We start from the raw sequence: 25,124 nt of genomic DNA, 5'->3' as shown, positions 1-25,124 counted from the left end.
TGTTGAATAGAATACGCTCTGATACACCAATCCTGTGATCTTATTGGGTGAATAATTTTCTGGCAATATCATGTATAAGAGGATGTATCATGAAGTTGTTACTTTCAGCTGGTGCTGAACAACTGTGTTGCTATATGAATGACTTCTGGACCTTTTTTTGGTGTTTACATTGAACAGAAGTATTTTTTAGGGTAAATTTTACAAACTGTGCAATTTGAGTAACTAATATTTTTTGTAATCTTGCAGGAACAAATGTGGACTACAGTCCTCTAGTCACTGGAACTGATCTCCATGTTGCTGCATTGCTGATCCCAACATTGTGATTGCAAAGACCCTCTACCATGTGGACTTCCTGGTTTCAAACAAGGATGTGTGTGCAGCCTATTGCTGCAATATGGAGCGAGGGTGAGTTTGTTTAGTCACAACTAATGTCATTTCTGGATAGGACCTGCTACAATCAGGATGGGAAAATTTCCTTTGGAAAATGGCAGGTTCTGTCTAGCCTGTTGGAGGAAGAGACTTCTTATTCAAATTATCCTTGAGATGGAGAGGGCCACTCCACATGATTCTAGGGTGAAGACTCAGTAAGCCTGACATCGGATTGAGCCCAGGTTGAAAATTTTCAGAGTGTTGTCTGCTCTCATCTTGCCGGCTCCCGAGAGCTGCCACATGGGAATGAGCAGTGACCCGGCGAAGAAGGGTTTCTGTTTGGGAGCATATTTGCTTTTCTTTGTTGTTGTTTTCTGGAAAGTGTCTAAAAAAACCGTTAAATGTCACTAATTTGCGTATGTAATGAGATACAGGAGCATTGCAGTAGAATAATTAATAAAATAGCTTTTGCATTAATATGTTCTGTTCTTTAAGTGGGAGACATTCATAATTCATTGTTGCGATTAGTCAAAAGTGGCAGAAATGCAACGTAAAATAACAAAAACCGTGATTGCAAAGGCCCTCTCCATACAGTGGTGGATCCAGAGGGGGCCACGTGTCCCCCCCCCAAAATGCTCGAGCAAATTATATATATATGTGTAATTTACAAAATTAATAATAAAAAATATTATTAATTGTGTGTATACTTTTGAAAAGTGGTGCACCCCGTATATCGTTAAAAATTGCCGAGTGCCAAACATCATTTGAAGTTGGTGCCCCCTGTGCATTGTTGAAAGTTGGTGCCCCCCCCCCCCCATACACCATTAGAAGTTGGTGTCCCCAAACATCATTGAAAGTTGGTGCCCCGTATGCCGTTGAAAGTTGGTGCCTCTCGAACATCGACTATGTTTCTTTCATAAATCGTTTGTAAAGAAAGTTTCTCCCTGTTCATTGTTCCGTCATTAAAGAATCAAAGGGCGTGAAAGTAAGGTTTAAAGCACATTATCCTACCCAACACTATATGCAGGTGGTGCGATCCAGATTGAAGTCTTAAGCACTCTACAGAAAGTAATTCCGAAATTCATTGTTGAAGATGATGATCCAGCTAAAGATATAATTGAGGCATCTAAATTTTATGAAAATGATGTGCAGTCTATTTTAGCATTAGAAGGGGAACTCAAGTTATGGAGACAATTCTGGTTATTGGAAAAATCTACCCCAGATAATTCAGCAGAGGCGTACAAATTTTCTTCCTTGTATCCCAACATTAGAAGTTTGCTTCACCTGTTGTATGTGATTCCAGTCACAATGGCTACAGCTGAGTGTTCATTTTCCAATCTGCGAAAAATCAAGACCTACCTTAGATCTACAATGGGTAATGAACGATTGAATAGTTGGCTCTCCTGTACATCCATAAAGACAAATACCAAGTGAAACCAGAGGAGGTTATTGACATATTTGCAAGGAAACATTCACGAAAACTACAGCTAAAGTATTTGTAGGGTGAGTTAAATGTCTTTAGTAAGTTCCAATTATTTGACGATTGAAAAGTTAAACTGGTGTCCAAATTACAAGCAGCTTTTTCATGTATCATGCATGTTACTGAAAATGACTCAGGTGCTACATGAAACTAATTATAAAGCAAAAGGAATTAAGAAATGAAGTAAAACAGATTGTTTATAACATGAAAGTACTTCTGTAACTTGTGCCTTTCTGTGTTCGCGAGGAATACGCTTTGTTAATATATTGTTTTTTTTTTTTACAATGTAATTTTTAAATATATTTGTTCTTAATAACTTGGCCGCATGTACGGATGACTCGAATTGGTACTTAAAGAAATATTAAAGTATAAAAGACTTGTTTCAACATGGTAAACTTTAATTTATAGTAGTACTGTAATCTTCATTAATATTTATGTGTACTTTTGGAAATTGGTGCCCCCCCCCCAACTGAATCCTGGATCCACCCCTGTCTCCATGTACAGTGCTGGTTGTCACAACTAATGCTATTACTGGACAGGACCTGCTATAATCAGGATGGACAAAGTGCCTCTGGATAATAGCGGGTTCTGTCCAGCATGTTGGGGGGGAGGACTTTATTTTCTTGTAACAAAAACACAAGTCATTATTGACTTGTGAATTTTTTTTTCGGGGCTCCTGAGAGGAAGGGACATACACAGGCCATCAACACATACTTAGCTACTACAGTTTTATTTGAAATATTTCATTCATAATATGAAAAAAAACATTGCCTAAGCAATGACTACCTAATGTGTTTTCTGCAAAGAAAAAGACATGCTATGTTTATTTAAAATTTTATTTTCAAAATTAAGTTTTTATTCATTATTTTTACAGCAAAAAAATAAATATTTTAATTCAATTGTACACACAGCATAAACATAAATGCAGTTTCCAGCAACTTTTTACAATTACAATTTTTGAGCCAGTTATTTTGATCACTTCCATCTCGTCTCAATTCATTGATTTCCATGTTCCTTCTCTCCACCATACACCTGAAAATAAAAAGAAATTAAAATTATAAACCATGTCTGATAAATTTTATTATTCTGTCTTTTCACTAGGGCTGAGCAGATACCAATGCTTCAAAATATTAGTGAATGAATATTCGTTCCACTCCCAACTAGAAAAGTACCTGTTATGTAAACTTCAGATTTTGCATAAACAATCACAATGCCAAAAAAGTATCAGTAAATAAAATGCTACCAATGCATAAATATCAGCTTAACCCTAGTTTTCACCATATTGGATGCATTGTTACAGCCACATAGTAGAACCCTGATATTATGAGCCTTCAATCTATTAGTCACTGTGCTAAAGAATAGTTATCTTCAAATTCAGACATCTATATCCTTACCTGCAATATTTGTGGTGGCTCCTACCTGGAGAAAACGTTATCCACAACCCCAATCTCAGAATCAACAACCAATCTTTCTCCACCCAAGACCTGGACTTCACTGTCACCGTCCATACCAACCATCACAACCCTTTCAATGACTGCTTCCGGGCAACGACCAAGATGCTGCTCACGGGTATGAAAATTTGAATTTTTCCTGTGTCCTCTTTTACTTGGTGTTTAGTCCTTGTGTCCTTCCTTCCTTTTGTCCACCGCTCCATTCCTCTATTTTAAACAGATTTAGATATTATGTCTGGTCAATATGTGTACAAACGCACACATACATTAACATTTCAGAGACTTTCTCTCTATCCATCTACAGGGTATTTTCTTTTCTTGCTGTGTCATCATATTGGTAGTCCCTGAACACAGGATGCATTTGGGGAAGGCACAAAAGGCAAGAAAAATTAGAAATAGAACATCTGCATTGTCATTATAATTTGGTTCACTGTTATATATTTTCCTCTTTATCAGGGCATGGAGGGGTTGTTATTTCTGTACTATGCAATGACTGATTCCCATCGTGGCTACAGGTGAGGGTGACCGTAAACCTCCACATCAAGCAAGAAGCATAAACTTCTTCTAGGACTATGCTGGACCTTATAATACTGATGAAGCTGCTTGTTGATGGAGGTATGTTTCTGGTTTATCCATGGCAAATTATTTTTCCATGAATTTTGTACATCTTGTGGTAGAGGGCGAAGAAAGTTTTGCACTTTGTCCCAGAGATACATCTTACTGTCCATTCTGCAAAATAATGTTTACACCATATTTACTCATGTATAACGTGCACTTCTTTCCAAAATTTTTGTCCCCAAACTGTGGTGCGTATTATGCATGGAATAATTCAGACAGCCAACATGAAACCACATATGTCTTCACCATGTCACTGCGTGTAACAGGCGCAAATGCAAATTCCCATGTTAGATTTACTTAGTAGTAATATTTTTTTAAAAAAACTATAAAACTGAAATGGCTTTTTGAAATGAAATTTGACTTTTAAGTGTAAGTTTCTATGCACCTGGCAACCCTGCCATTCGAACACAGCTGACAGAGCTTGTTACGAAATTGTAAGGGCGATTCATAAATGCGGAGCTAGTAGAATTCATTTCCTTTTCCCTTCAGCTGGAACCAGAAAGCATTATTTTTTTTTGCATTTGTCTTCCCTTTTTTGGCTTTTAGGTCATTTTTCAGTATTTTTTGTCTTTTTTAAGTCTTATTTTTTCTCCTTCCTTGTTGTTTCATGAATATTAAATGCATTTGTTAGCATAACTTATAGATTTCAATTTCCTGACATGGTCCTTTTAGCAAGTTCACCATTAAACGAATATATGGTCAATGGAAAAGCACAACTATTATTTTCGAGTGAAAAATTTGGCAGTGCATTAAATAAAATTAATTGTGGTAAATTTATTTTTCTTACAGCAAACTTAAGATACTTTATGTGAAGCCTACTTTGAGATTCTCTTGCTAGCCTCCGTTATCGCTTTAATCTGTGCTTTTAAAATAAAATGTGTGTACGCCAAACACAAATGTATTTTCAGTTGCTGGCCGTCTACTGTATCGTGGAAGATCCATTCTCAAAGGATATGAATGATTTATACAGTAGTTTAAACCTCCAAACAGCAGGTTTTATCGAATCATTCAACTACTCTCTTTTCATAATTGGGAAAAGAGACACGTGGTAGTATATAAATACAGAGAAACTAGTACTCACTTTTATCCGCGAAGCTGTTTTTTCTTTTTCGGTTAATTTCAGTGGCCACTGCCACCATCCTCGTTGGAACTTGCTGTACTGTTGCTTGGCGTGCGTCTGGGTCTGTGTCTTCTGCTATTTCCGGGCGATAACTGTTGTAGGGGAATCCAAGTGTGGTGCGCTTGCCCACTATCGATGTTTAGCTCGTGCGGGAATTGCTTATGGCATGAGTTTCCTTGATTTTGGTGTCTACAAGCATGTGGGCAGTGTGTTTGACTTGAACCTTTTGAATTTTATGGCTATTGTATTTGATATGTTTAGCAAGACCAGTAGTGGGTGGACTTTTTTCGCATCTGCTAGGTGCTGTTGGATTCTTTTATTGACAGATCTGATGGATCTGCCGGAAACCAGTTGTGACTTGTGAGAGGATTCAATACAGCCCTAATTTATTGATTGATTTATTTTGCCTCGCTTTTCTGCCACTCTTGGCTAATTGCGAAGATGAGGATGAGTGATGAAATTGATGAGGGACACTTACAAACATCCATGCCGGGATTCGAACCTAGGACCACTGGCATCGAAGCGCTGTGCAATATAACCCTTATGTTCAATTGTTGTACAATAGTGTGTGTTCCGAAGTTCAATTGTTGTACAATAGTGTGTGTTCAATGAGTGCTATTTAATAATGCCGCTCTTGAAAGCTAGCTAGTAGTAGTACAGGCAACAAGGGTAAAATAATATGTTCATAAGACAGAAATCGTATTTTTAAAGTGTATTCTTACTTCAAGGAATTGGCGTCGGAAAAAGTGCATGCTGAAACAGTGTTTTCTCAGAGTCAAGAACTTACCGCTAAAGCGTGTGGTGTAGGTGTGCATACTGTGTCACGTATTATTAAACTAACAGGGTAAAATATCTACCACAGAAATCGGTGAACCCCTATTCAAATCTCCTGGAAAACATACAGAAACGGGAGCGATGACAATGACCTTGCAATTCCTCTACTTTCAAACTTCTTTCAAATACGAGTTTCTCTTATATGCTGCAGTGATATGATATTATAATCCTGTGTAAAAATATTCACTATATTATTTCTCTGTACTGAAATATAATGTGCATGCATTATATATAAAAAAAGCTGAACACAGCAAATTCTGTGTTTCAAGTCCGTGTGCAGTGAGTTTGGCAACAGCGTAATAGCACTGGCTGAACTAGTGTTCCTTCTAAAAACGTACGCTATATAATATCGTGTGGGACCTCCATTAGCCTGGCAAAGTGCAGCAAATTGACATGGCATTAACTCTACAAGTTGGTGGAAATCTCCTGAAGAGATGTTCAGCCATTCAGTTTTGATAGCTGCTCATAATTGTGTGGCTGTTGTGTCGAATCTTTCGAACATATCCCAAATGTATTCCACGAGGTTCATATCTGTCGATCTAGGTGGCCAAATAATTCATTGGAATTGTCCAGAATGCTGCTCAAACCAATCGCAAATAATCATGGCACGGTGTATTGTCATCCTGGAAAATCCCATCGTTTCAGGGTACATAAAGTCCATGAAGGCATGGTCACCAAGCTGCTGAACATAGCAATTCCAAGCAATGACTGGTTCAATTTGACCAGAGGAGTCCAACCATGCCCCACACCATTATGGGGCCATCACCAGCTTGTACAGTGCCTTGTTGACAAGCCGAACCCTTTCGTCAACCCGTACCAACTGGAATCGTGACTCATCTGACCAAGCTATGTTTTTCCAGTCATCTAGGGTAAAATCAATGTGCGCACGAGCCAAAGTGCTTCCGATGGCATGCTGTTAGTAAAGGCACTCTAGTCTGTCTTCTGCTGCCATATCCCATCAACGGCAAATTTCGCTGAACTGACACAAACACATCTCTCGTACATCCCTCATTGACTGTGATTTCACGCAGTGTCGCTTGTCTGTTAGCACAGGCGATTCTGCTCAGATGTCGCTTGTCACTGCACTGTCCATGGTGGGAGGTAATGCCTGCAATGAGTTACTTTTGGTACACCCTTGACAATGTAGATCTAGGAATGTTGAATGTCCCATGCACCTGACTCCAACTATCATTCTGCATTCAAATTCTGATAATTCTCACCATAACAGGGTGGCTACTCACCAGGAATTATGCATGATTTTTTTCTTCGTAGACATGAAAAATTGCAACTTTTATTATTCCAAGTCCCATTGAATTTATACATATTTCTTAATGCCCTGAAGCAAGTTTTTAACAGTTTAGCCATTATTTTTGTCGAGGAAAGTAAGCTGCATCGAAAATAAAACCTAATTCTCTTCATTCATTTTGAAAAATCTATCTAACCAATTGAAAATTATTTCAAACTGAGATATCTTGAAGTTGATTACGTAAAATTTGAGTTTGAAATTAGTATATCATGTAACATTTGTGACTTGTGTTTGTAGATGTATTTCAAATATATGTATGTGAAATGAAACTCTGCACCTTAAATTATGTTTTAAATGTATGTGCCCTTGAATTTTTGGAAAGTTCACCTTGAAAACCGGGAATTATACTTGAATTTTATCATGGTCTTAGAGTACCCACCCTGCATAATCATGTTAGAAGATGTATCCCAAGAGTACAACTGCTACGCGCTGCTAGCTCCACGTGAATATTTGCATACTGCTATCCCATGACTTTTGGCAGTGTATTCCAATCACTGAGGATGTAATTGTAATTTATTCTTGTTCTGTAGACTACACTGTAGATATTTCAATCTGCAGCAGTATAGAGCACGTCAATTGTTACATATAACATTAGCATGATTTCAGTACAAATACATCCACTTCATTACTTATTTGGGATGCAGTATAATTAAAGTTACAAGTATATATTATTACATATCGGTTTGGTTACATACATAGCATATAGCAGTTATGGTTACAAATATATATTACATACCCTTGATAACATATTTGGGATGTAGATCACCATAATTGAGTTACAAATGTATATTACATCCACTACATTACATATATGGGATGCAGATCAGATTAATTAAGGTTTCATACATGTTGATATATTGTGTCCAATTGTTTATGTACATGGGTGAGACAGAGAAAGTAGTTTTAGATATGTTGTAGAAATTCTTCTATGCTGTAGGGTGATGTTTCTAAGAGGTAGTTTTTTATTTTATTTTTGAATAGCTTAAGATTTCTTTCCTCTTTTATTTCACATGGAAGTTTATTGTATTCCTGTGTTTCTGGCACTCCTTTTGTATAGGTTCAGTCTGTGGTTGTCTATGTGTACATTTGCCTTTGTTCTTGTGTTATGATTATGTATATTACTATTTTTATTGAGGTTTTTGATGTTGTGCTTTACTAATAGGAGGCATTCTAATATATATAGGGTATTGAAAGTTTGGTGAACAGATTTTTACAAGATGTTTGTGGAGGCTCTTGGACCATAGTTCTAATAATTCTTTTTTGTAGAATGAAAACCTTCGACGGTTTCGTTGAGTTCCCCCATAGCAATATGCCATACCTTAGTCTAGATTCTACACTTGAAAAATAGAGGATTTTTACCATTTTTAAGTTAGAGATACTTCTCATTTTCCGAATTGCATAATGTAAAGTGGCTAGATGTTTACATAGATTTTTAATATGATGACCAAAAGACACGTTTTCATCAAAATGTATGCCTAGAAATTTTATTGTTGTGGTTTTTTTGTATGATTTTTGAGTCTAATTCGAGTGTCGGGCAATCTTTGTTTTTCTGTTGTGTCGTGTGGAAGGCCATGTTGCTAGTTTCTGTTGGATTTAGTATTAGTCTGTTTTCCTTGCACCATCCATTTAATTTTTTTTTAAAGTGTTGCTTGAATTTTGCTGAAGAGAGTTCATTTTACAATCTACAATACTTAGGGAGGTGTCATCTGCGTAGAGTAGTGTAGTTGATGCAGGCACAGCAGATGGGAGATCATTTATATATAGCAGAAAAAACAGGGGACCTAGTACACTTCCTTGGGGCACACCAACATTATTTGTATTGGTATTGGAAATGTGCCTGGTAATGTTGCCATAGTTATCTTCATGTGATATTTCTACAATTTGCTTTCTGTTTGTCATGTAAGATTTAAACCAACTTAGAGGAATTCCTCTAATCCCATATCTTTCTAGTTTTTTAAACAGTATATAATGGTCTATGGTATCGAAAGCTTTACTAAGTCACAGAAAATTGTTGTGTTTAGTAGTTTCCTTTCCGTGTGGAGAAGTATATTTTCTGTGAATTCATGAAGCGCTGTAGTTGTACTTTTGTCTCTTAGAAAACCATGTTGGGTTGGTGTTATAATTTGGTATGTGTTACAAAAATTCCTTAGTCGTTTCTCAACTGCATGCTCGATTATTTTATAGAACACCGACAGTAGTGCAATTGGCCTGTAGTTTTTTTACATCATTTTTTCACCTTTTTTTATAGATTGGTATTATTTTGGCTGTTTTTAGTACTGGAAAAATTCCACTTGAAAAGGAGTAGTTTATAATATGTACAAAGGGTTTCACAATTTGCAAATGGTATGCTTTTATAATGTGATTATTTTCTTGTAGTTTACGATTATTACAAGCATAAGAAAACAGTTTTTCTTTGTGACGTTTCAGGAGAACACACGCTCCTTTCATCAGACATTTATTTTCATTTTGACTAAAGATACAGTTATAACAATGGTTAGTAATTTTTTAAACAAAAAGAATCCCTTATATAATGGCTGTTGTCAATGTTACATTGTTGTAATATAGCAACTTAACAGTGAAAAAAGCGGTCTGTTTTATTTTTATTTGAGATTTTTTAAAATTATGAATCCCAAATATCATCAGGTAATTCAAATTCATCATTGTTTTCACAAAGTCTCTTGATGTTTCCTGTTACATTAAATTTTAAAGATGGTGGCTTACTCCATTTGTGAAAAAGAAAACTCCATACTGGATCTATGTTACCATTTTCATTATTTAACAAAAACTCACAAACCGGGAACTCCAATACAACCCATCATTGCAACTTTCACACATCCTGCATACAAACTATCCAAATATTTAGTTGAAAGACTTGCTATAATTTAACAACAAACACCATTCAGTGTTAAAAATGCATATGAAGTGAAACAAACTAAAAAAATATTGTTTGGAATAATGAGTATCGTATTGCAAGTTTTGTTGTTGAAAATTTATATCCTAGTGTCCCAATAGAAGGTGCCACAGATGCATTACACAGATGGCTTATTGAGATGAAGGTTAACCCAGTAGAATCATGGGAAATGGTTCGATGGTTTACTGTATGTGCAAATTACAATTACTTTATATTTGATGGCAAAATCTATCAGCAAAGTAATGGTCTATCAATGGGAAACCCAGTATCCGGAATCATCTCCAGCATTTTCCTTCATTACATAGAATCTTAAATTGTTAATGTGATAGGTGCGGATATCAAACTCTACATCAGATATGTAGATGATGTGCTAATTATTGCTAAAAACGATAACACCATCATGGACATATTTAAATTGTTAAATGAATCACATCGTCGCATAAAATTCACTTGCGAACCCATGAATAACAATGTAATTTCTTTCCTTGATCTGCAAATTAAGACAACTGACTCAACAATTCAAACATCAGTCCATAGAAAAAAATTAGCGGGTGAAAAATACATCCATGCCAATTCAGAACATTCACGTATAACAATGGATAACATATTTTTAAATTTTTTCCTGAGAGCACAAAGACTATGTTCTAATAATGAGGATATCAAAAATGAAGAAGAAAGGCTTTTTAATATAGCAAAAGAAAATGGCTTTCACACTAACAGAATAAACCAAATCAAAAAACAAGTTGCAAGAAAACTAAAGGAAAAGAGAAATACAGACAAAGATGAAAAATCTGTTGAAAAGAAATTTGTGTGCATTCCATTCCACAAGGGATTCTCACATAAAATTGCAAAAATTTTTAGAAGTTTTGATTGCAAAATTGTTTTTAAATCACCAAGAAGTTTGGAATGTACATTTAATGAATTCAAAATGAGAAACTCTCTACCAGATGTGGAAACCACAGGAATATATAATATAAGTTGTTCATGTTCAAAGGATTATGTGGGAGAAACAGCAAGGATAATGGCAATAAGATGGCACGAACATGATTTGGACATTATAAATCAAAACCGAAGAACAGGTTTGTCAACTCATATCATCGAAGAGAAACATTTGATTAAAAAGAGAAGGGTTTTAAAAAGATTAACGGGAAACACAGAGTTGAATGTCTGGGAAGCTTCGTTCATTGCAGAAGAACACTGGAATAAATTAAATAATGAAAATGGTAACATAGATCCAGTATGGAGTTTTCTTTTTCACAAATGGAGTAAGCCACCATCTTTAAAATTTAATGTAACAGGAAACATCAAGAGACTTTGTGAAAACAATGATGAATTTGAATTACCTGATGATATTTGGGATTCATAATTTTAAAAAATCTCAAATAAAAATAAAACAGACTGCTTTTTTCACTGTTAAGTTGCTATATTACAACAATGTAACATTGACAACAGCCATTATATAAGGGATTCTTTTTGTTTAAAAAATTACTAACCATTGTTATAACTAGAGCCCGGAAGTTTGGCAAAATGCCTCTTTTTATCTACTGCATATATTGATAACATTTTTCTGGATATACGTTTCTTATGTTGTTTCGAATGTTTTGGAAGCCTTTTCATTTTGCCTATTTTGCCTATTTGGGACCCCACTGCCTATTTTTAATTATGCCCTTTTTTGCCTTTTTCAATGAAATTTGACATTTTTTTAAAAAAAAATGTGTATATAAATTATTTTTCTCCCAAAAAACGTTGTTGGCATTTATTTTTCTTCCGTTTATTATATGAATAATTTTCGCCTTATTTAAGTAATATTGAACTCATGCATGTTTCAACATTGCTGAAGGAGAAAAGTGTGAGAAAAAAGTATTTCATGCTGAGTCAGGATATTGCCTTTCGGTAAACATTTCTTGAGCATGATTGACTGCTGAAGTGGACAGGTTGATTTCGAACACAAAGAAAATATTTCTGAAATCTCCCTCTCGAACCCGAAAATTTCAGGAAGTTGTGATTGAGCTTAGTTTACCTCAGCAACCAGTCTTGACGAGATAGGGAACCTGGATATCAGCAGCTATATATTATGCTAACAACCTTCAAAAAATCAGTGAGGTGATCGATGCTCTTCCAGAAAATGAAGTGGCTTCAATTCGTGAAGTGAAAAAACTCCTGTGCTATTCAAGTTTACTTTTGCACATTATGGTGCATTGCCAGAGACAATTACAATTATAGCATCCATGAAAATCTTCGAGGAATCTATGCAGCAGATGATGGAAGTGCCAGGAGAAAAGGAGTGAGCTGTTGCGGAAAAGTGCTAACGGGTAGTGAGTGCAAATGAGGACTTGAAACAATTGAAAACAATTTGTGATATTCTAAAAGGTGAAAATGCTGTTACCAAAATGAGTCCAGCTACATTAGCTTGTTATATGTATGCTCCAATAACTTCTGTCGAAGTAGAAAGATCATTTTCTATTATGAAAAACATTCTCTCTGACAGACGACTATCAATGAATGTTGAGAACTTAAAAAGCACCTTGTAGTTATGTGCAATCAAGACGGAGAAAATTGAAATGTTCTTCCCAATTTTGATTTTAACATTTTGCCAGAAATTATAGATAAAAGTAAGCAACTTCTAAATGTGCATTTTTTCAGTTTATTTTGCCTTTTTTTCATTTTTAGTGCCTATTTACCACATTATAAATGCCTTTTTGCCTGCCTATTTTAACGAAAATAAATGCCTGAACTTCCGGGCTCTAGTTATAACTGTATCTTTAGTCAAAATGAAAATAAATGTCTGATGAAAGGAGCGTGTGTTCTCCTGAAACGTCAAAGAAAAACTGTTTTCTTATGCTTGTAATAACCGTAAACTACAAGAAAATAATTATATAATGCAAGCAATGCGTACATACAAGAAAAACTTTTATAATGTGGTCTGTTATTTCATCAAGTCCTGCTGTCTTTTTGTTTTTTAGTTTCCCGATAATTTGAATAATTTCTGAATCATCTGTTGGTTCCATAAAAAATGTTTTTGAGTTCCGGTTGATTGTCAGTGATGATGATTTGTTTTGGGGAGGTGAGGTTTTGTGGGTATAAGTTTCTAACACTTTGTATGAAGTGATTATTAAAAACATTTGAGATTTTTTGGGGGTTGTGTATGTTATTTTGTCTTAGCTTTAGGCTTATGTTTTGGTGGTTCTTTGGTGCGGAGTTGGTTTCCTTCTTTATTCTATTCCACATTGTTTTTGCTTTGACATACTGCTGTTTTTTTGCAACTTTTAGAACTTTCCTGTAAATTTTTTTGTATGTTGCATAGTTGTTATTGGTTTTGCTTTCTCTGTGAAGTGATTTCATTTTTTTGCTTGAGATAGTAATTCCATTTGTAATCCAGCTTTTGTTTTCTTTATTTTTAAGTTTTCTACGTTTTTGAGGAAAGGATTCTTTATATAGAGATTTAATAATATTAATAAAGTTGTTATATCTTTCATTTGTGCTGTTGGCTTCATGGATTTCTGTCCATTTCTCGTTTGATAATTTACGTTTAAAACATAGTACATTGTTTGGGTTATAATCACGCATTTCTGCAGTGTTGGTATATTTTGTATTTTTATTGCAGCTTGTGTCTATTGTGAGTAGCTGAGCATCATGGTCTGAGAAGTAAATGTCAATTCTTTTACATGCTGTTTTATTTAGGTTATAATTTGGTCTATCATGGACTGTGTGGTTTTGGTAGTTCTTGTAGGAAAGTCAACATGAGGTGTCAAGCCATAGCTACATATTAGATGTTGTAGTCTTGTTTTCTGGGTGGAGTCTTTTAAAAAATCAACGTTTGTCACCACAGACCACTATGTTGGATTTTAAAGAAAATATGTGTTTAACCAGGGAATTGAGATTGTTTAGAAATACTTCAAAATCACCATCCGGTGTTCAATAGATACATATCATGATTAGTTGCATTTCTTTTATCGTTGCTGTTGAAAATTCAAAATCTTTTTCTACTTTCTTAATATTAATTTGTAATTGATCTACCTTTATGTTTGACTTGGTAAAAATACATGTACCACCACGTTTGTATTTTTCTCTGGAGTAGCTATTTACTAGATTGTACTCTGGCAAATTTATATGTTTGCATTTATCACTTTGGAGCCAATGCTCGGTGATACATATTATGTTTGCCTGATTTGCATCTTGAATTATCATCTCTAAATCAATTTCTTTCCCTTCGAGCCCTTGTATATTTAAGTGAAGAATATTTAGATTTGTTATTGTATTTGTATTATGGTCTTTTCCTTTCTTGTTTTTATTTACGTTAGCCTTTTCCCTGATTATTGCAGATTCTTTCTTGGATGAGTCACTTGTTTTTACCATAAAAAATTATCTTTTAGTTTGTTTGGGATGCACTTTTTCCGATGTGAGATACGGATATTGTTATCAATAGTTTGATCACATACCTGTGAAGCCACGTGCGTACATGAGATGTCTTGCTTGGAGTGGCCGTTGATTATACTTTCTTCTGAATGTTCTTTACCAGAAGTTTTTGAAGGGCTTTTTCCACCATTTTTTCTTCATTATCTTTGCATTCACTTTTGCTTTCACTGGAGATGTTCTTGTTTACTGCACTTGTTCTTCTGACTGATGGTTCCTTCCTTTTACAGATTTCCTCAGCAGAGTAACAATCCAATTTTACCTCTTCTCCACTGTCCTCAATATTATTACTGTAAAACTTTTCACATCGCCGGGGATTTTTATTTACCATTTCTTGTGCACTTTCACTTCTGTTGGGAGAGCGTTCGACATGTTGCCCTTCTTCCTCAATGAAACCAATATCACTCACAGCTTTCATAGCAATGTCGCTAGCTTCTTCACTCACCCTACCATTTTCATTGTTGCTCTTGTTGTATGTCTCAGTCAAAGAGTTTTGTGTTTTTCCCTTGTCGGATTCAACTAGCGCTGATCCACTTATCCACTTCCTTGTGTCAGTACACTTTTTCCAGCAGAGTGGGATGATTTGAATTTCCTGTGATTTTCTGTTAATAACACCATGGATCATTTGACATACATACTGTTTTCTTTTGTGGTTCAAGTGCTGTCCGTGTCTTGTATGATATTCTCTGCTCATGGTGTCAAGGTGGATTATGGTTACATTTTTGAAGCATTTACAAGTGTTCTTCATCTGTTTATTTATTTTTTGTATTTCGATGTTTACACACGACTGAGGGATGAGATCATATCTGTGGGGTATAGTAGTTACAATTACATTTGTATGAGTCAGTGAACCTAGTGAGTCACGTACTGCTATTATTGCATCGCTGCCCTGATTTGTCGCAATATCATTGGAGCCAGTGACTATAATAACATAGTCATTTGAGCTGAACATCGGACACTCCCCCCTAGCTGCTTCTAGCACATGTTTTGACTTTGCCCCGGGTTTCACTGAACCATATATATTCATTCCTGGTAGAAAATCTTTCATATTGCTGGCCAGGTAGCTCCCATGGCTGTCGGCGAAGATCACTGCTTTGGGTCTCTTTTCTTTGATTTTCAGTTTTGTCGTACATTGAACTTTCCCATCTCGAAGTTCATTGATTGGGTCTGTTGTATGTCTCTTCTTTCTTCGTATTTAAGCTCCCTACACTGATTGCGTGCACTTTCGATTTCACCAGGTTCATCGTTCAGTGCTGCAAAAGGGTTGGTATGCTCGAATGTATTATCCAATCACTTTACTTTTGAGGCATTAGTGGATGGATAGTGCCGATTGAATTGAACTCTCTCATGTTTCACTACTTCACTCCAACTATCTTGTTTGTTTGTCTCGCAGAAATTTTGAGCAATCCTTCTTTCTTCTTCTTCTACATCTCGAAAGTCCGATTTCAGAACGTCAATATTTTTTTCCTTTGACGCTAGTTCCAGTTTCAGTCTCTCACATTCGAGGCATAATGATTTACAGCTGTCACAATTCGGCATCCTGTTTTTTGGCTTCAGTGATTCGTTTGCCACAATTTTTGGCACAGTTGTTGATTAGGTTTGATCAATACACCACACTCACGTCAAGGTCGAGAAATAGAACCTACACTGAATTTCTTACATTTTCGTTTTCACTGCACTTCCTCACTCCCGAGTTGGGAAACATGCCTGACAATGGTGTGAATACCTCATATGGTTTATGAATGTGCTTCGTAAACAAATTGCTTATACTGCCTAATTAATTTTTTTTCATATTTGGTCTAGGAATTAATTCGTGCACCTGGACAAGAGATGGCGTAACGAGTGTATCGTCCCACAGTTCCGTGTATCCACACATGCGTTGAAAACTCCTGTCAGCGTGCATCGTTTCGTAGTATAGGGCAGTTGATTGACGCGTCAACAACAGCATTTTGTAGTCAACTGAACATGGCGCAGTTCGTGCCAGATAAAGTGTTTTGCAGGGTGTTCTGCTTCATTACTTTAACATGCAGAAAAGTGCTACCGAAAGTCATCGTATTTTGGTGGAAGTGTATGGTGACCATGCGCTAGCTGAGCGAACGTGTCAGAAGTGGTGATTTCGGCCTGGAAGACCAAGAGCGAGCTGGACAGCCAAAAAAATTTGAAGACGAAGAATTGAGAGCATTGCTCGATCAGGATTTGTGTCAAACGCAGGAAGAACTTGCAGAAGCATTAGTGGTTGATCAAATAACAGTTTCCAAATGCCTCAAAGCCATGGGAATGATTCAAAAGATGTCACATTGGGTTCCACATGAATTGAAAGACAGACGTTGAAAGACGAAAAACCATTTGCGAATTGCTGCTTCAAAGACAGAAAAGAAAGGGGTTTTTGCATCGCATTGTTACTGGCGATGAGAAGTGGATCCATTACGAGAACCCGAAATGAAAAAAGGCCTGGGTGAAGCCAGGTGAACCAGGTCCATCACACCCGAAACGAGATATTCACTGTGCAAAGGTTATGATGTGCATATGGTGGGATATGAAAGGTGTGGTGTACTATGAACTGCTGCAACCGGGTGAAACTATTAATGGAGAACGTTATCGACGACAATTAATGCGTTTGAAGCAAGCTCTGGCCAGGAAACGACCAGAATGGGAGAACAGACATGATAAACTTATTTTTCAACATGATAACACTCGCCCACATGTCGCAAAACCGGTCAAAACCTATTTAGAAAATGTCGGATGGGAAGTTTAACCCCACCCGCCGTATTCAGCAGACGTTGCTCCTTCGGACTACTACTTGTTCGATTGCATGAATAACGATTTGATTGGACACCGGTTCACTTCTTCAGAAGATATCGAAAAATGGGCCTCTGACTGGATCGCTTTAAAGGATGAGGACTTCTTTCACCATGGAAACCGTAACTTGCCTGACAGATGAGCGAAAGTGGTGGCTCGCGATGGACAATATTTTTCTTAAGGTATTTATGTATTTTGTGTTTTTGAACTACAGCTTCAATGTGTGCGCAACAACTGCACGAATTAATTCCTAGACCAAATACTTATCGTTAAAAACTTTCAAGGAGTTTATTTGTTTCTGTCTCTACTCCACAAGGTTACATGAATCACTTAGAAAAATTCTTGAAACCATCTCTGAACCCTCCAAGAACTAGATTTTATACTTTTCGATTCCAGCCATTTAGATTGAAAAATATGTTTACGTCGAATCATCCTATTAGCTTCCATTACTAGATATTAGTCGTTTAAATTTTACACATTTCCGTCACATTGTTCACTTCATCAGCTGTGAGAGAGAGAGAAAACCTGCACATATTGTTTTGTTTATAAAACCTAGTGTAGAAAATAATGTTCATAAAAATAGTATCAAAATTGGAGGCAGTTTACTGATTGATATTTATATAAATTATTGGTAGTGTGTGTACATTAGCCATCCCAAATAAAGACAGTAAAACACCTCTATATATTTCAGGTTGTGCTTCTCTGTGCTGCATTGCCAGAAAGCTCCTGATTAGAAAAGCTGAGACAAAACCCAGCATGGAGTTGGTTCACCAGCTTCTATCTTCCACTACCAGATCCTCCTGCAGTTCCTGGAAGTTATTCTGAAATATGCCAATCACAAGTAAGCCTTTGGCTTTATTTTAAGTCTTTTTAGACATGTTACTGCAGTGGACTCTTTTTTTAAGTTCAACTCCAAGGGAACATGAAAACAATTCTAATGAAGAATGTGAATAATAATAATAATGAACATGAAGTGGACAATGCCGTAAGGTCCTATAGTGCAAGCAAGAAACAATTCTTCTCACAAGAGTAATTACGCTACCAGTAAATGGAGAACGTGTGTTAAGTAAGTACACTGCATTAACACACAAATCTAACAATATTATTGACTTTTATTTTTTCTCTGTAATCTTGAGCTAATATATGCAAAATGCTTCAACATTGCATCCTAGTAGACTAGTCACAACTGATTGTAAGAAGAATACTGCATCTTCAAATCATTGACATCATTATTGAGGAGAGGGTGGAGGCTGATTTCCAGCAAATACAAACTTCCTCTTCCCCATGGCTCCCTCTGGATTACTGCCTTCAATTTATCCAAATGAAAGTTTCAAAAGGAATTCCAAAGGTGTGTGAATTACAGAGTCCACTGTATTTAGATTAATTACTACTATCACTATGCATCATCATTGTACCTTATTCCATCATACAATCATTGCAGAATTTATGCCAAATATGTTTGCAAAAATAAATGAGGTGCGACTGTTCAATATATGTTGAACAGAGCCATGCATAGCAACATTGCATCTTTGCTATGAGCAAAGTATATAAAAAAAAATGATGTAAGAGTACTTTCTAGGATCCTACAACGAAATATATGTGAATTAACACAAAATGACTGCAAGTTTGTGACTAGACAAATGTCATTTCTGCCCCTTCTGAGGTAACTGTGATAATAGATATATTGAACGTGCATACATGCCAAGCTCCAAGGTGGAGTGGTTAGCACCGTTTGCTACAATGCTAGAGGTCCCAGGTTCAAATCTAGACCTTATTTACTTAGGAGGTATATTCCACAGTGGTTAAGATTCGACTTTAAACTGTAGGTCCAGTCCTGATTTCCTTATCTATGCATAAACTTACAAGGAGAGAGTACAGCTTGTGATGGAACTTTAGAGTGCCAAAAGTTTTGTTCTGTATTAACTGAAACAGCTATTTCAGGGCATACTCTGTGGTTAAATTTACTCATTAGCATGTGCGTTCTGCAATGCATTTTTGATTTTACTCAGTGAACGTACGGGTCCACATGATCTTAAGAAGATGAAAAACTTCCTCCTAGCTTGAGCGATTTACAGAGGTATCCCCTACTGGGAAAAGTATGAATGCACGTCAACATTTTATCACCCATAATTTGCATTGAGTAATACAAGATCCAAATTTTGGAACAAGAGCACTACCTACAGGGCCACTACAGGCTGTAGCACCCTTCTTGTGAGATGGAATTTTATTTCCCCTACTGTGGCCAAAATTTCCTGTGCTGAAGCTTTGGACATAAATATATTGAGATTGACAGCACCTTTATAAGGGTTAACCAGAAATACATTTTTACATTAAGAGCCACTATTTAGAAATTCAGACACAAAAGAAAGTTGTATTTTTATGTTGAAGTCACTCATGAGAAATGAATAATATTGTACACAGGGTGTCTACCAAAATTCTTGCCCCCTTAATTAGGTATAGTTGGAAATTAAGAAAATATATTGGTTCACTGAACACCCTACTGCAAGCCTTATTAGATGAAAACTGAAGCTGGATAACTCAATTTCCAACATCCAATATACTGTAAAAAAAAATTGTAAACATTCTAGACTGGTAGACATGCATTAACAACATGCCGAACTTCTGCTTTCATGGCACCTGAATTATTTTTGTTGGGAAGAAGTGTGATAATTAAGACAGCACTATGAAACTATTCATTCAATTCTAAATTTGATATCCAGAGCTAATGTGGGGAATTCTGTAAAAATAATAATAATAAAAAGTCTGAATTTGAAGATAACGATTCTTTAGCAGTGACTAATAGATTGAAGGCTCATAATATCAGGGTTCTACTATGTGGCTGTAACAGTGAATCCAATATGGTGGAAACTAGGGTTAAGCTGATATTGATGCACTGGTAGAATTTTATTTACTGGAGTGGAACAAATATTCATTCACTAATATTTTGAAGCATTGGTATCTGCTCAGCCCTAGTGAAAAGACAGAATAATAAAATTTATCAGGCATGGTTTATAATTTTAATTTCTTTTTATTTTCAGGTGTATGGTGGAGAGAAGGAACATGGAAATCAATGCATTGAGACGAGATGGAAGTGATCAAAATAACTGGCTCAAAAATTGTAATTGTAAAAAGTTGCTGGAAACTACATTTATGTTATGCTGTGTGTACAATTGAATTAAAATATTTCTTTTTTGGCTTTAAAAATAATGAATAAAAACTCATTTTAAATAAACATAGCATGTCTTTTTCATGGGAGAAAACAAAATTGTATTAGGTAATCATTGCTTAGGCAATGTTTTGTTCATATTATGAATGGAATAAAACTATAGTAGCTAAGTATGAGTTGATGGCCTGTGTATGTTCCTTGCCCTGAGGCAGCCCCGAAAAAATAATACCCAAGTCAATAATGACTTTTGTTTTTGATACAAGAAAATAAAGCTCCCACCCCCCCAAAATGCTGGACAGAACCCGCTATTATCCAGAGGCTCTTTGTCCATCCTGATTATAGCAGGTCCTGTAATAGCATTAGTTGGGACAACCAGCACTATACATGGAGAGGGGCTTTGCAATCACAGCTTTTATTATTTTACGTTGCATTTCCGCCACTTTTGAATAATCGCAATGATGAATTATGAAAGTCTCCCACTTAAAGAACAAAAGCTACTTTATTAATTCTTCTACTACTACAATGCTCCTGTATCTCATTACATACACAAATTAGTTACATTTAAGGGTTTTTTTAGACACTTGCCAGAAAACGACGGCAAAGAAAAGCAAATATGTTCCCAAACAGAAACCCTCAGGCGATCAGTCATCGCCATTGGTCTGTGTGGTAGCTCTCCGAAAATTTCCAACCCAGTAAACGGACTCGATCCAACGTCTTGGACTTCCTCCAGGCTTACTAAGCCTTCACTCTAGAATCGTGTGCAGTGGCCCTCTCCAGAAAGAGCATTAGTTGCGGCTACACTCACCCTTGTCCCATATCATGGCACCAGCACATGGGCCCTCATTTGAAGCCAGGCTCTCTGCCGGCAGCAGTGTCTGCTGATTCAAAATGTACAAACAGCATGGAAAGGAGTTCCAATGATTGAGGAACTGGAATCCAGATTTACTTCTGCAAGAAGAAAATTATTCATTGTACCACTTGATTTCAAAAAAGCATATGATTCGGTCAAAAGAGATAAATTATATAAAATATTAGTCGAGTTTGGAATACCTAAGAAGCTTGTTAGTATGATAAAAATATGCACCAGTGAAACAGAAAGTAAAATTCGTGTGGGTATTAATATGTCTGACAAATTTACAATTCATGATGGTTTAAAACAAGGAGATGCATTATCTCCATTGCTCTTTACTTTTGCCTTAGAATATGCTGTTAGGAAGGTAAAAGAAACTAAAGAAGGACTAAAATTAAATGGTGTGACTCAGTTGTTAGCATATGCAGATGATGTAGACTTAATGGGGGATGATGTGAATACAATCAAACTGCTGGGATGAGGAGACAGGTGAGTGGAGAAGGTTACATAATTTGTATTCATGTCCAGATATCATTAGAATGACTAAATCAAGAAGACTTAGGTGGGCAGGCCATGTGGCACGAATGGGAGAGGAAAGAGGAGTTTACAGGATTCTTGTTGGGAAACCTGATGGTAAGAGACCTGTAGATAGGCCAAGACGAAGATGGAGGGACAACGTTGAGATGGACCTAAGGGAAATCGGTAGGGATGGAAAAGAGTACATAGAACTTGCTCAAGATAGGGAAAGATGGAAGGCCTGTGTTGCTGCAGCCATGAACCTTCGGGTTTAAGAAGGCTAGAGAGTTAGTTAGTTAGTTAGTACCACTTGAATAAGTTAAGGTGTGAGCTATGCTTAGTGGCTAAACTCTTGCACACAAGCTCACTAAAACAAAGACATTCAATATCACAGTTGACAGGTCTCGTGCTTTGTGCCAAATTTTCATCTTTATCAAATATTTTTGTCTTCATGTTACCAAGGTGAAATAAACATACAGGGTATCTACAATTTTGTAAAAGCAAACCAAGTCATGTATTTGCACAAGATGGACCCTACATTTAAGCTAAACACCACTCTTAGAAACCCACTGAAATTAAAAGTAATAACAAAAAAGAAAACTGAACATAAATCGACTGTTGAGATAAGAGCATCAGGGGGTGAGCTTTCATGTATACTGTGTCCCAACCAACTGTGGAGCTGGCAAACTAAAACAAATCTCTGCGCAAGCAGTGATGCAAGACGGCTCCACCAATGAACACGTGAGAGGAACGGAATTGCGTGGAGTGGGGGAAAGCGAATGCAGTTACCAGCCTTACCAGCACCATGTACTATTTGTAACTGTCGGTAATACTCAGTATCATGGTCGCGATTAGCCAAAAGTGGAGGAAATTCAATGCTAAACAACAACTATTTTTGATCGAAGTGTAGCATACTTCATCCTTTTTTCTTCTTTGTTCAAGAACCTATTTTTAGTATAAACATTGATTTTCCAGAAACAAAGCAAATTTTCCTGACTTCTCCAGGTTTTCCAGACTGGTAGACACCCTGAACGTAACATCTAGTGCTGAACAATAACAATTTAGCACAAAAACTTAAGACCTGGCAACTGTAAGAGTATTACCCTTGCATGTAAAACACAGTGAATGTCATTGTTATGCTGATGATGCCAAAAAATGCAAAACTAGCAACTGAACTGTGACCTTGATGATATACATAAATGGTACAAACGCAATGGTCTCGTAATTAACCCTGGTAAGTGCTATCAACTGGCAAAAATCTACAAGCGATATTTAATCAGAAACTTGACTGGCAAAACTATGTAACGTCTCAAAATTCAAAAACCTATGGTATAGTTAGATCACTATAAATCATTTAATCTCAACCAATGATGTTTTCTTGCATACGCTTTGCACAATTTGAAATGAAGGTAAATACTGTCCTATTTGAATGAGCTTAAATGGCTGAATAAAACATCTGGCCTGCACAATAGTTAAAATTCTGCAAACAGGAACACTGACAGACTCAGTTTTAGATATGAAATACAAAAGTTGATCTGGACTACTTTCAAAGCTCCCTTTGAATGTTGTTGGAATGGTACCTCATGTGCTACACACAACAGCTTGAAAAGGGAAGTAAAGAAGATACTTCTTGAATAACAGGGACAGAGCCTCAGAACACATGACTAGATTCAGCATGCTTGCGTTGAAATCGAAACAAATACATGAGCAGATTTGAACCATAAATGAATAACTTCTGATTTGTGTGAATGAGTAAAATTGTCTTTATATTTTTTTTTGATTGTATAAATTTCGCGAGTTAAGTGGTAGAGCAGCCAGAGGTTGAAGTCATGTAATTTCAATTTTGGAACCTATCCAAGAATCTGATGACAGTGGGAAATCTAATCAAAATACTGATTGTGAAATATCTGTGGACATTCTTGAACAGTAACCGGAAATGTCTTCGCATTTTGGTAAAAAGGAAGTGAAGTGTGATTCAGAACTACGTAGTTTGTGATTCAAAAACTGATGAACATGCAGATATCAAAGTGAATAAAAAGTCACCAGAAGTTATCATTTGCTCGTACAACAAAAGGACAATTAACAGCTAGATATCTACAAAATGTTATTGTGGAAAGAAAGTTACCAACATCTTTTGAAGAGGCAGTTACAGGACCTGATAATGATAAATGGAATTGTAAACAGTGGAGTAAATCCTTGGGTGTTCATAGCCAGCCTCCTCCCCCAGACCAAGGAGGCCACACACAGAGAAATCTATTTTTGATCACCATCGCAGAGAACAGAACAGTGAACCTAAGAGACATTGGTTAATCGAGATACAAAAGATGAAATTTTAGCCAAGAATCGAAGCTAAGGTTCCTTTTTTTTCTTCTAGTGTCTTTGCCATTTGTCGAAGAAAAGCAACATAAAAGTATGAATATAACAGTGCGTGCTTAATCGAGGATACGAACCTGGGACCTTGTATTTGTAGCGCATTGTGTAGACACTATGCCAGAGTGCTTGGTGAAAATACATTTACAAAATACAGGCCAATTTTAATTTATTGCGAATGGGTTCCAAAAGTAGGGGGGCAAGGGGCAAAACAACTAGGGGGCGCAAAGACAGTTTACGTTTCCCTCCTAGAAAGGATTAGCATAGTGTGAGAGCAAAAGTGGCAAAAAGTGGAGGGGGGCTACTGCTCCCCCTAATTGCTGCCACTGTTGCGAATTATTGTGTTCCGCTTAACACCCTCCCCCCCTGTCGCCCGTGAAGACTCCCCCCCCAAAAAAAACAAGGAAAAATTACCAAGTTAAACAATGCAAAAGTGATTTTGCAAGTTTGAATTATTGTAATTCCTTACCTTTCTTCTCGCCGAACTCCACCACAGAGTGGTTATCACAGCATCCTATAACTCTAGGGGTCAGGGGTTCGAATCCTGGCCAGGGCATGGATGTTCTTTGTCAATGTCCCTACAACAGTTTCATCCATCACTTATCCTCATCTCGGCAATTAGCCAAAAGTGGCAGAAAAGCGAGGTAAAATAAACCAATAAACATGTCTCTTTATTTTAGTTTTGGAAATTCCATTTCTTGCTCCTAAGAATTAACCTTCGCTCTCATTTTAGCTAATCATAATACCGTCGAATATGTGATGTTTTTAAAAATAGCTACAGTTGTAATTTCACATCAACTTCCCTATATTTCATTCGTAGGTCTCTGGCAAATGCTCAAATTTCATGATGAGAATTGCAACTCGCGATACTTAAAAATTATTGTTTTAAAGCTTATCTGTAGGATTCTATAACAATTATAA

General features: G+C 36.4%; 2 long non-coding RNA genes across 2 annotated transcripts in view; one reads left to right on the top strand and one right to left on the bottom strand.

Annotated features, from left to right (window-relative positions):
- The first annotated feature begins 365 nt into the window (after positions 1-365).
- On the top strand, positions 366-20,491 carry LOC145998542 (uncharacterized). Its single transcript, XR_014443326.1, has 4 exons — positions 366-405; positions 3,757-3,915; positions 17,993-18,142; positions 20,340-20,491. It is a non-coding gene; the product is annotated as an uncharacterized LOC145998542 (long non-coding RNA).
- Positions 2,703-25,124, bottom strand: part of LOC145998366 (uncharacterized) — a 32,268-nt gene continuing 9,846 nt past the window's right edge. Inside the window, exons 2-3 of the long non-coding RNA XR_014443309.1 lie at positions 21,273-21,415; positions 2,703-2,881 (exon numbers count right to left, since the gene is read on the bottom strand). This is a non-coding gene — a long non-coding RNA (uncharacterized LOC145998366). The remainder of the gene's footprint in view (positions 2,882-21,272; positions 21,416-25,124) is intronic.

This window comes from Lepisma saccharinum, chromosome 14 (genome assembly GCF_977018435.1).
Source record: "Lepisma saccharinum chromosome 14, izLepSacc3.1, whole genome shotgun sequence".
NCBI lineage: Eukaryota > Metazoa > Arthropoda > Insecta > Zygentoma > Lepismatidae > Lepisma > Lepisma saccharinum.
Note: the sequence above shows the minus strand (reverse complement) of the source record. Positions and strands in the feature narration are given on the sequence as shown.